Genomic DNA, 10,872 nt, shown 5'->3' with positions numbered 1-10,872 from the left:
CGTTGTCACTAACACCAAAACTTTACAATTACCCAATGTTAAAAAAAAATCCGCTTTTTTAAAATCATAAATTAAATTTGCGTTACTCGTATAATGCCATTTGCCGGGATATGGAATGAAAAATCCAACAAAAAAATTTAACGGAAAATTTATACGGAAAATCGTTTATTAATAAAAAATATTTCTATTATTTAAGCTATAAAAAAGAAAATATGAGCAGCGAAAAAGTGCAAAGAAAAATGTGAAAAATATTTTAATAAAGAATTCAACCATAAAAGTATTAAAAATTATATACATGAGAAAAATGATATGAGAAAGGTTGATTACAATAAAAATAAGTGCAAGAGTAACGAAGCCTTTTCAACAATGAAAGCTTTAAACGTTACCAAGTGAAACCGGGAATACCCACACTGTTGAATGAATAAAAGAAATGATATAGTGAAGTCGTCTATTCAAAATTAATTTATTTGTTCCAGTAATGATAAACGGATTATTTTAGAAAAGGGTTCGCATGTAAAGGTAAGTCATTACTTTTGAGGCTATCTTACATGCCTTCTATACACATATACTAACATTTAATATGCTCTCAGTTTTGTTCGCAGTTTTTTGCACTCTGATCTTGACGTAGTCTTCATTATTGGGGTGATCATTAATTGATTATTATTCGCAGAACTTAAGTGACATAGATTGTCAAAGTATAATCATCTCAAATATGTTTCAAGAGCAAATAGTTTATTTTTGTATGTCAAACATGTAACATGTTTGTCGCAACCATGTTTCTGCAATAATTTTATGTTTCGCGAGACAAAATTTTTGTGGCAAAAATGTTCCATGTTCCCTAGACAAAGATAAGATTTTGCTTTTGAAACATGTTTGACACCTCATCAAATTGTTTTCGTTTGAAATATCTTATATAGTATTTGAGTATGTTGATTCTAGCAAGGTATAATGTAATGCTTCGGCCTTGAGGAATGGGCTCAAATGGATAAATCCTTAGATAAAACAAAACATACTTAAATTCAGACAATTTGGTGAGGCGCCCAAAAAATGCGGTTACTCCATATGCAGCAATCTTTTGAAGAAAACGATTAAGGATTGCAGGACTAGACCCTTCGTCATTAGAGTGGGGGAATAGTGGTAGACTCACAACTGCTAGTATTATCTTTTACAAAGTGGGAGAAAGGCAGATTGTGTTGCAGGCAATGTGATGGCATCTGAAGCCTGAAACCTTGGGAAACATTTAGATGGAAAGAATGAAGTAATACAGATACTAATTGGGAAAGCGAAAATTACTCCTAATTGACGGACGTTTTAAGAAAAAAAAATTAAATATATGTATATTCTTGGGTACGGGAGCCACCGTGGTGCAATGGTTAGCATGCCCGCCTTGCATACACAAGGTCGTGCGTTCGATTCCTGCTACGACCGAACACCAAAAAGTTTTTCAGCGGTGGATTATCCCACCTAAGTAATGCTTGTGACATTTTTGAGGGTTTCAATACTTCTCTAAGTGGTTTCACTGGAATGTGGAACGCCGTTCGGACTCGGCTATAAAAAGGAGGTCCCTTGTCATTGAGTTTAACATGGAATCGGGCAGCACTCAGTGATAAGAGAGAAGTTCACCACTGTGGTATCACAATGGACTGAATAGTCTAAGTGAGCCTGATACATCGGGCTGCCACATAACCTAGCCTAACCTAACCTATCATATTATGTTTGGGACATAAAATGTTTGTAAATATAATATGCTTAGAGGCAAACATATATTAGTTTAGGAATAGCCTATAAACATATATGTGTTTAGAAAGAGAGACCTAGAGAGTATGCTGCAAGTAAAATAACTAAACTAACCAATTGGCGCTTTAAAACTATATCTACACAAAGAAAATGTCATTAAAATTTTTTACTACCAGTGTGTGAGGCTGTATCGAGTGAAAGATTTATACGGGACCTAACAGGTTGGCTGATAAGTCCCCGGTCTAACAAAGAAAAACACATTTTGTTTGTCAAAATTCTTTTTTATTATTCAACATAGTTCCCTTCAAGAGCGATACAACGATTTTAACGACCTTCCAATTTTTTGATACCATTTTGGTAGTACTCCTTCGGTTTTGCCTCAAAATAGGCCTCAGTTTCGATCACTTCTTCTTTTCAGCCAAATTTTTTCTCTGCGAGCGTCCTTTTGAGGTTTGAGAACAAGAAAAAGTCGCTGGGGGCCAGATCTGGAGAATACGGTGGGTGGTGAAGCAATTCGAAGCCAAATTCATGAATTTTTGCCATCGTTCTCAACGACTTGTGGCACGGTGCATTGTCTTGGTGGAACAACACTTTTTTCTTCTTCATATGGGGCCGTTTTGCCGCGATTTCGACCTTCAAACGCTCCAACAACGCCATATAATAGTCACTGTTGATGGTTTTTCCCTTCTCAAGATAATCGATAAAAATTATTCCATGCGTATTCCAAAAAACAGAGGCTATTACTTTGCCAGCGGACTTTTGAGTCTTTTCACGCTTCGGAGACGGTTCACCGGTCGCTGTCCACTCTGCCGACTGTCGATTGGACTCAGGAGTGTAGTGATGGAGCCATGTTTCATCCATTGTCACATATCGACGGAAAAACTCGGGTGTATTACGAGTCAACAGCTGCAAACACCGCTCAGAATCATCAACACGTTGTTGTTTTTGGTCAAATGTGAGCTCGCGCGGCACCCATTTTGCACAGAGCTTCCGCATATCCAAATATTGATGAATGATATGACCAACACGTTCCTTTGATATCTTTAAGGCCTCTGCTATCTCGATCAACTTTATTTTACGGTCATTCAAAATCATTTTTTGGATTTTTTTGATGTTTTCGTCGGTAACCACCTCTTTCGGGCGTCTACTGGGTTCACCGTCCTCCGTGCTCATTTCACCACGCTTGAATTTTGCATACCAATCTATTATTGTTGATTTCCCTGGGGGCAGAGTCCGGAAACTCATTATCAAGCCAAGTTTTTGCTTCCACCGTATTTTTTTCCCTTCAGAAAACAGTATTTTATCAAAACACGAAATTCCTTTTTTTTCCATTTTTTTCACAATAACAAAAGTTGCTTCACAAAAGACGCTCTATCTCACAAACTAATTGACTTACAGACGTCAAATTTGGCACGAATCATTTGAAGGTTGGTACTATATAAAAATAATATGCATTTAATACTAGCGACGCCATCTATGTGTCAGACCGGGGACTTATCAGCCAACCTGTTATATCTAAATCTGAACCGATTTCAATTAAATTTAGCACACTTGACGGCACTATCAATTCCACTTCTTCTGGAAAACTTTAAACAAATCAAAGTAACACTCTGAGTTTTGGGACCATATAAGTGCATATGTGGCTCTGTAGTCATATGACTGTAAATCTTAACCGATTTTAATAAAATTTAGCACACTCAATTGTATTTCTTGTTGACAATTTTAAGCAAATCAGGAGTCTCTCTAGATTCTGGAGTTATATAAGTGTATATCGGGCGAAAGATATATGCGGGCGCCACACTGTTAGAAAAATATGTTTTTCATATGTTCCGATATAAACAAAATGTGTTTCCGGCACAATTTTAAAACACAATATATTTAAGTGCGAACATGTAATGTTCCTAAACTAACACTAAATATTTGGGACATCTATGTTAATATATTAGAATATATTATGTTTGGGGCATGAATGTTTCATAAAAATCATATGTGTGAATATATAAATTTACAAATTTCGACTAAACATACATATGTTGTGATATTTTATTCAAAGCGACAGAGAGAGTATAGAGAAAGAAATAGAGATGGAAACCGAGAGAGTTGACGAAAGATATCAACATAACACAGCGAAAGAATCAAAAGAGCACAATTTCTGTGAAACCGCTTGTATGTTGTTTCGGAAAACTGTTTTATGATAAGGCCAAAAATTTTATATGCTTAAGTCTAAATATTATTTAATTTGAATAAAGAGAATAGATATTTGAAAAACAAACAGCATATGTTTTCGCCTTGAGAGCAGCATTTTATGTATGTGTGGACATATGTTTTGTTTATCATTTTGGCATTATGGGCACAATTTTTTTTTTGGTTCGTTAAAAGAAATCAGGGGTCTTCATAAAAATAACGAAAGGGCACTATACTCTTTTTAGAGTTGGGACAGTAAAATGAAATAAGGAGGAAATAGTGAAAAATTACACAGTAAAATATATAAAAACAAAGTTTAGTTCCTCTTTATTAATAAGTAGTCCACGAGGAGTTGACGGACACCTTCAAATATAAAAGCGGGCATTAAGTTCGAGTTTTACAGCTAAAACAATTTAAAAAGTTTATATTCTTTAAAATGAATTATTAAAGAAAAATAAAAGGCATTTTAGAGCAATGGTGTTAAATGCTAGTAAAAAACTGTTCACGCCTAAATAAATTTATGTTTATATTATAAAATTATTTATGTATGTTTATATTCGACTCCACGCACACAAAGAAAATTTCATTAAAATTGAGCCAACGAAAATTTTTCATTGATACAACGAAACATTTTCATTAAGACAATGAAAATGTTCGTTAATAGTACAAAACGTTTCGTTGACTCACAGAAAATTCGTTATAATAACGAAAAATTTCGTTATATCAATGAATTTTTTTCATTGGCTCAATTTTAATGACATATTTCATTAATATAACGGAACTTTTTCTACTAGTGCGTTCTTCTTTTGTTAGAGTTTTCGAATTCCTTCCAAATTTTAAAGTTTTGTACCAAAAACAGTTTTTTTGTTGTTATTTTTGCAATAAAAAATAATATTTTATCCAAAAATCAGTCAATTTCGTTTATATCAAGCACTGTTACTGAGTATAAATCGAAGTTTCATTATAAACATTTAATATAGTATAAATATACATGTGTAAATAAAAAAAAATTGTTCGGTCGGAGCAGGAATTGAACCCACGACCCTTTGCTTGCAAGGCAGACATGCTAACCACTGCTCCGCGTGGCAATCAAATGTATGTTTCTATTAAATAATGTTATGTTTGCATGGGCTCGTGGGCGCTGCAAACTATGCTATATAAATGTAACTTATAACGATAATTATCTAATGGTCACTATAACAGCTACGTAGCCCAGTGGATAGTGTGTTGGCTTACAAACTGTATGGTCCTCGGTTCGATTCTCCGTGCAGGCGAAAGGTAAAATTTAAAAAATTTATAAAAGTGAATAATTTCTTCAACATTATTTGTATTACAGAAAAAGGTGCCAATAACTAAAAAATTTCGTGGAAGTGAAAATTACGAGTGTGTTAGGGAATGAGCACAATCGTTTTTGGGAAAAATTCTTCCAAGCATATAATATTTTTGGCTCAAAATGCTTCCAAACATATAATATGCTCACATAAAACAAACATATTAATGTTTCGGCAGTATCCAATAATATATGTGCTTCCTGCAAAATATGTTTGGAACATATGTTAAAGAAGCGATTTTTTGTGAGGGTGCATATCTAAATCTATACCGTTTTCTTCCAAAATCAATAGGGATTAATCTGACCCAAATTACATAATTGTGTCTAATTTCGATTGGCCAAAACTGCGACCTGCTCTTTAATTACAAAAGTTTGTTAGCAGACAGAAGGACGGACATCACTAGATCGACATAGTGGCCGGCACTGAGCAAGATTACCAAAGACACCTTTTGTCTATCTCGCCCTATTCTGGGTGTTGCAAACATATGCTCTAACTTATAACACCGTGTCCCACAGAGACGTTCAGAATAGAAATATGGGTTAATTTTAGTAAAATTCAATTTTATTAAAATTTCATAAAAATAAATAAATTTTCTTAATATCCATTTGGCTGAATTTGCTTTTCATTATTAACGGCATAGCTTCTTCATTATTATGAAAAATTATTATCAAAAAATTATATTTTTCTTCGAATACCAAAAACTTTTTACTAAAACGAATGAATTGCACTTAAACTGCTATGAAAATAATATCATCATCATTTCTGATGCCTACGATGCATATGTTTTGTCTTTAGATATTTTTGGAGAGTGAAAATTTAATGGTGAAACTCTTGGAACTAATTTTCTTATTAGATTCTTTACATTTTGTATATTTCACTTAAATTTCAATCTTCGGTGCAACATTGTTTTGTCGGAATGGTTGGCCGAGATGGTGGTAGTTTTGTTTTGTTATTTCATTTCACACATTTCAGATTTCTACCGACAATAACAACAACAATGAACAGACATGTGTTTGCAGATTCAGCACAAATAGCTCTTGTTTTTAAAACTCTCTGCTCTCTCTCTCTCTGTAATTCCCTTTGTGGTGGTTCAATTGAAATTGTACTGTATACTTGATCATTTAGGCAAAGATAGATTGAAAATATTTCGTAAATAAATGTTAACTCCTTGGTCATAGAGAGAAAGAGTGAAATTGTGTTTGAAATGTGAGGCGCGTGCCTGGTGAGAAGCAATTTGTTGTCATCTGTCAAAACCTGCATTGAGAGTAATCACTATAGTTGTCATTCTTCTAGATTCATTCTTTTATAATGCTGTGTGTGTGTATAGGTGTATGACTTAATATTTTTTGACTTTTGATAGTAAAAAATACCAGTGTTTTTGTTATTGCTTCTGTTTTGTTTACTGGCAGATGTAAGGCAAATAACCATAGAGGTAGAAGAAGCAGCATCCCCAAAAGCCCTAACACACATATTCACACATCCTCATGTGCATCCATATGTATTTTCGTATATTTATGGAAATTTGATTATGAAAGCGGAAGTTCTTTAAAATTCATATTCCTCGACTCAATGCACGTTGTCTTGTTTCGTTTTTGTGTTGTTGTTGTTACTGTGAGTTGTTAAATTTCCATTTCCACAAAGAAATATCACTACAAAGTGAATGGCCTCTGAAAAATAGGACATTTCAACTGAACAATTTTGTTTTGATGTTGAGTTTTATGCATTTAACAACAGAATGTTTCATCTGCCGATAATGGGAAGAGCAAGGAACCGTTATCCGCATAAAACAATTACCTGTTTTCCTAACAGGTTAAGGTTTTTTCCACCAAAATACTAAATTAAAAGTACAAATATATTTATGAAGACGATTATATTTTGATCAAGTCTTGCCAAATAATGGATGGAAAAGATGCAAGGAATTAGGTTAGGTTAGGTGGTAGCCCGATGTATCAGGCTCACTTAGACTATTCAGTCTATTGTGATACCACATTGGTGAACTTCTCTCCAAGGAATTGATTGCAAATAATTTTAATTAATTCAAAAAAGTAACCGTGCAATCGAGCTGGTTTTCAGCTTGTAAACTGAACATAGTACTCAGCGTTAATTGAAAAGTCCCCGGTACATTGTACAGATTTCGGAATGTAAAATTATGAATTATTATATTTTAATTAATTGTACCCAGCACCATAGGATGGTGATGGAGGTATAATAACTTTGTCATTCTTTTGTACCACACCGATTTTATAAAGGATATACAGTGGGGAGCAAATCCGAGTGCATGTTTTCATTTTTGCACTCTTTATTAAATAGAAAATGTCTAGTTAGCCTCTCAAAGATTGGGCCGTTGATAACTGGAAATAGGTTATATGGTCAGATGAAACAAAAATAAACCTTTTTCTATCCGATGCAAAAATCCTTACTGGTAACTACCTCAGAATATTACTGGAAATCACCCAGTAAAACACCACGTCAACCAAATCGTTAAACATGGTGGGGAAGACATGGGGGGGGGGATGAAAATCATGGGTATAAGGAATCATGAAAAAAGTAGACAATTTTGATATTTGGCCAATTGTTTTTAAACAAGACGGCAAACCTAAGCATACTTACAAAATAGTAAAGAAGTAGTAGTCGGAACAAAGCTCTCCAATGCTCAAATGGCCACCACAAAGCCCCGATTTCAATCCTGTGGGTCGCAGGTAAGCAAAGATCACGTGCACAAAGTTTCTTTTTTTAAAAAAGATTTATTTAAAAAAAATGATTGCTAACAAAAATGTACAATTGAAGCTTTTTGAACAGGAAAAATATAAGTGAAAAAAAAATTAATGAAAAAGCAAAGGTAAATTGATTTTTTTAAAAACTTCTATATTTTAGAAGTGTGTAGCCAAGGTTGTCACCACACTACCCCCCTTCTAGCGGAAAGCGATTTTTTTATTTCTTATTGGTGTATTTCTCGGCAATATGCTTGAATTTGATGAAAATTCAACTTGATGAACATTTTCATTCTCAATATAAGCTGGTTTGAGGCGATCAATTGATACTGTATCTTCTTTGCCATTTATGAGGATTGTAAAATATTTTTCGTTTCTTTTTATAACTCTAAAAGGCCCATTATATTTGAATGTAAATGGCGTATGAGAAGCATCTTTTCTAATCCAAACAAACTCTGAATGCAGTAAGTCCTTACTTATAAATGGTTTGCATTTACTATGATTAGATCCTTTTTGTGGTTTGAAACTGGAAATAACATTCTTGAGGGACAACAGAAATTCATTATGATCTTTTGGCTTTAAACTATCTTGAAAGAATTCTCCTGGAAGATGTAAATTTTCCCCATATAACAATTCTGCCGATGATGACTTGATATCTTCCTTATAAGAAACTCTAATTCCTAATAAGACAGAAGGCAAAATTCTTGTCCACTGGATATTGTCATGGCATAAAATGGATGATTTCAAAGTTCGATGAAAACGTTCAATCATTCCATTTGCTTGCGGGTGATATGAAGTAGTATGTTGGCATTTGGCACCGATAAATTTACAAAAATCATGAAAATATTTTGATGTAAACTGACGGCCGCGATCACATACAATTTTATTTGGGCAACCATATCTCGCAATCCAGTGATCGTAAACAGCTTTGCATATATTCTCAGCTGAGATATCTTTAAGAGGTATAGCTTCAGGCCATCTAGAAAATCGGTCAATCATTGACAGAATGTATCTGTATCCTTCCGATGGCGGTAGGGGACCAACTATATCAATATGTATTTCCGAGAAACGAACTGAGGTGTAACTAAAATTTGCGGTTGGTGAATGTGTATGGCGCGATATTTTCGACTTTTGGCACGTGAGGCACGTTTTTGACCAAAAATTACAGTTTTTGTTCATGTTTGGCCAAACGAAGCGATCTGCTAAGAGTTTTCTTGTAGCTTTGCATCCAGGATGTGAAAGATTGTGTACTAACTCAAAAGCTGCTTTTCTGTATGCTTTCGGCAGGTATGGCCTTGCTTTACCTTGTGATATATCACAATAAATTTTTGCGTTTGTTCCTGGCAGTAAAATCTTTTGAAGTTGTAGTCCCGTAACAGCAGATAATAGATGGCGGAGTTCTTCATCTGAAGTTTGTGCCTCGGATAATTTGTTATAATCTATGGAATCGATAACGTTTATTCTGGATAGAGCGTCAGCTATACAGTTATTTTGTCCAGAAATGTGAACAATTTTTGTCGTGAATTGTCCGATAAAATCCAAATGGCGATATTGCCTCGGTGATGCTTTTGCAGGGTTTTGGTTGAAGGCATATGTTAAAGGTTTGTGATCAGTGTATATTGTAAATTCTCGTCCTTCGACCATGTGTTTGAAATACTTAACAGCTGCGTAAATTGCAAGTAGTTCTCTATCATAAGCACTATATTTTTGTTCTGCAGGGCTGAGTTTTCTTGAAAAAAATGCAAGAGGTTGCCAACTGTCCGAAACTTTTTGTTCAATGACAGCCCCAATGGCGTAATCTGAAGCGTCCACTTTGAGTGCGAGATATGCATCTTCAACTGGATGGGCTAAAAGAGTAGCATTTGCAATGAGATGTTTACATTTGTCAAAAGCGATTTTGACCTCCTCTGTCCAAATCACTGCTCGTTTGTCCTTCTTTTTTGCGCCTTTCAGGTATGCATTAAGGGGAGCTTGAAAATGGGCTGCTTTCGGAAGGAATCGTCGATAGAAGTTTAGCATGCAAATAAAACGTCGTAGATCCATTACTGTTTTAGGATTTTCGTATTCTAAAATGGCTTGGACTTTGGCATTGGTAGGAGTACTTCCGAATTCGTTTATATGGAATCCTAAGAAGTCTATTTCTGGCGATCCAAATTCACATTTAGCTGGATTTATTACGATTCCGTACTCTTGAAAACGTTTACAAACCATTCTTAAATGCTCTATGTGTTCTTCTTCTGTACGGGAAGCTATTAAGACATCGTCTATGTAAACAAACACAAAGTCTAATCCTCGCAGAATTTCATCCATTAGTCGCTGAAAACTTTGCGCAGCGTTACGAAGTCCGAAAGGCATTCGGAGAAATTCAAAAAGACCGAAAGGGGTGATGATAGCAGTCTTACATACGTCATCTGGATGCACTGAAATTTGATGGTATGCCCGTACTAGGTCAAGTTTTGTATAATATTTACATCCATGTAATGCTGATGCGTAATTTGTAATGAAAGGGACAGGATATCTATCGGGAACTGTGATTTTGTTTAAAAATCTGTAGTCGCCACAAGGTCTAAATTCTCCATTCTTTTTTGTTACCATATGTAATGGATTTGACCACATACTTTTTGATGGTCGTATTATATCGTTTTCCAACATGAACTGAAACTCTGTTTTTGCAATATTCAGTCGTTTCTTATCTAGTGGTCTGGCTTTTGCACAAACTGGAGGTCCTACTGTTTCAATGTGATGAAATACGCCATGTTTTTTTCCAACAACTGCCATGGAAACATTGTGAACCTCTGGAAATTCTTCTAAAATTTTTTGAAATTTGGATTGACTTTTGGAAATAGTTGTAATTCCGAGGGATTTTTCTTTCGTTAATTGCGCCTGGGAACATAGAAGGGTAGTCCCAT

At 34.7% G+C, this 10,872-nt stretch overlaps 1 protein-coding gene across 1 annotated transcript in view; it reads left to right on the top strand.

Moving 5' to 3' along the window:
- Positions 1-200: 200 nt before the first annotated feature.
- Positions 201-10,872, top strand: part of LOC142230969 (uncharacterized) — a 63,273-nt gene continuing 52,601 nt past the window's right edge. The window contains exon 1 of the mRNA XM_075301586.1: positions 201-519. The gene's annotated coding sequence lies outside the window, so the exon portion shown is untranslated. The remainder of the gene's footprint in view (positions 520-10,872) is intronic.

This window comes from Haematobia irritans, chromosome 3 (assembly GCF_050003625.1).
Source record: "Haematobia irritans isolate KBUSLIRL chromosome 3, ASM5000362v1, whole genome shotgun sequence".
In the NCBI taxonomy this organism is placed as follows: domain Eukaryota; kingdom Metazoa; phylum Arthropoda; class Insecta; order Diptera; family Muscidae; genus Haematobia; species Haematobia irritans.
Note: the sequence above shows the minus strand (reverse complement) of the source record. Positions and strands in the feature narration are given on the sequence as shown.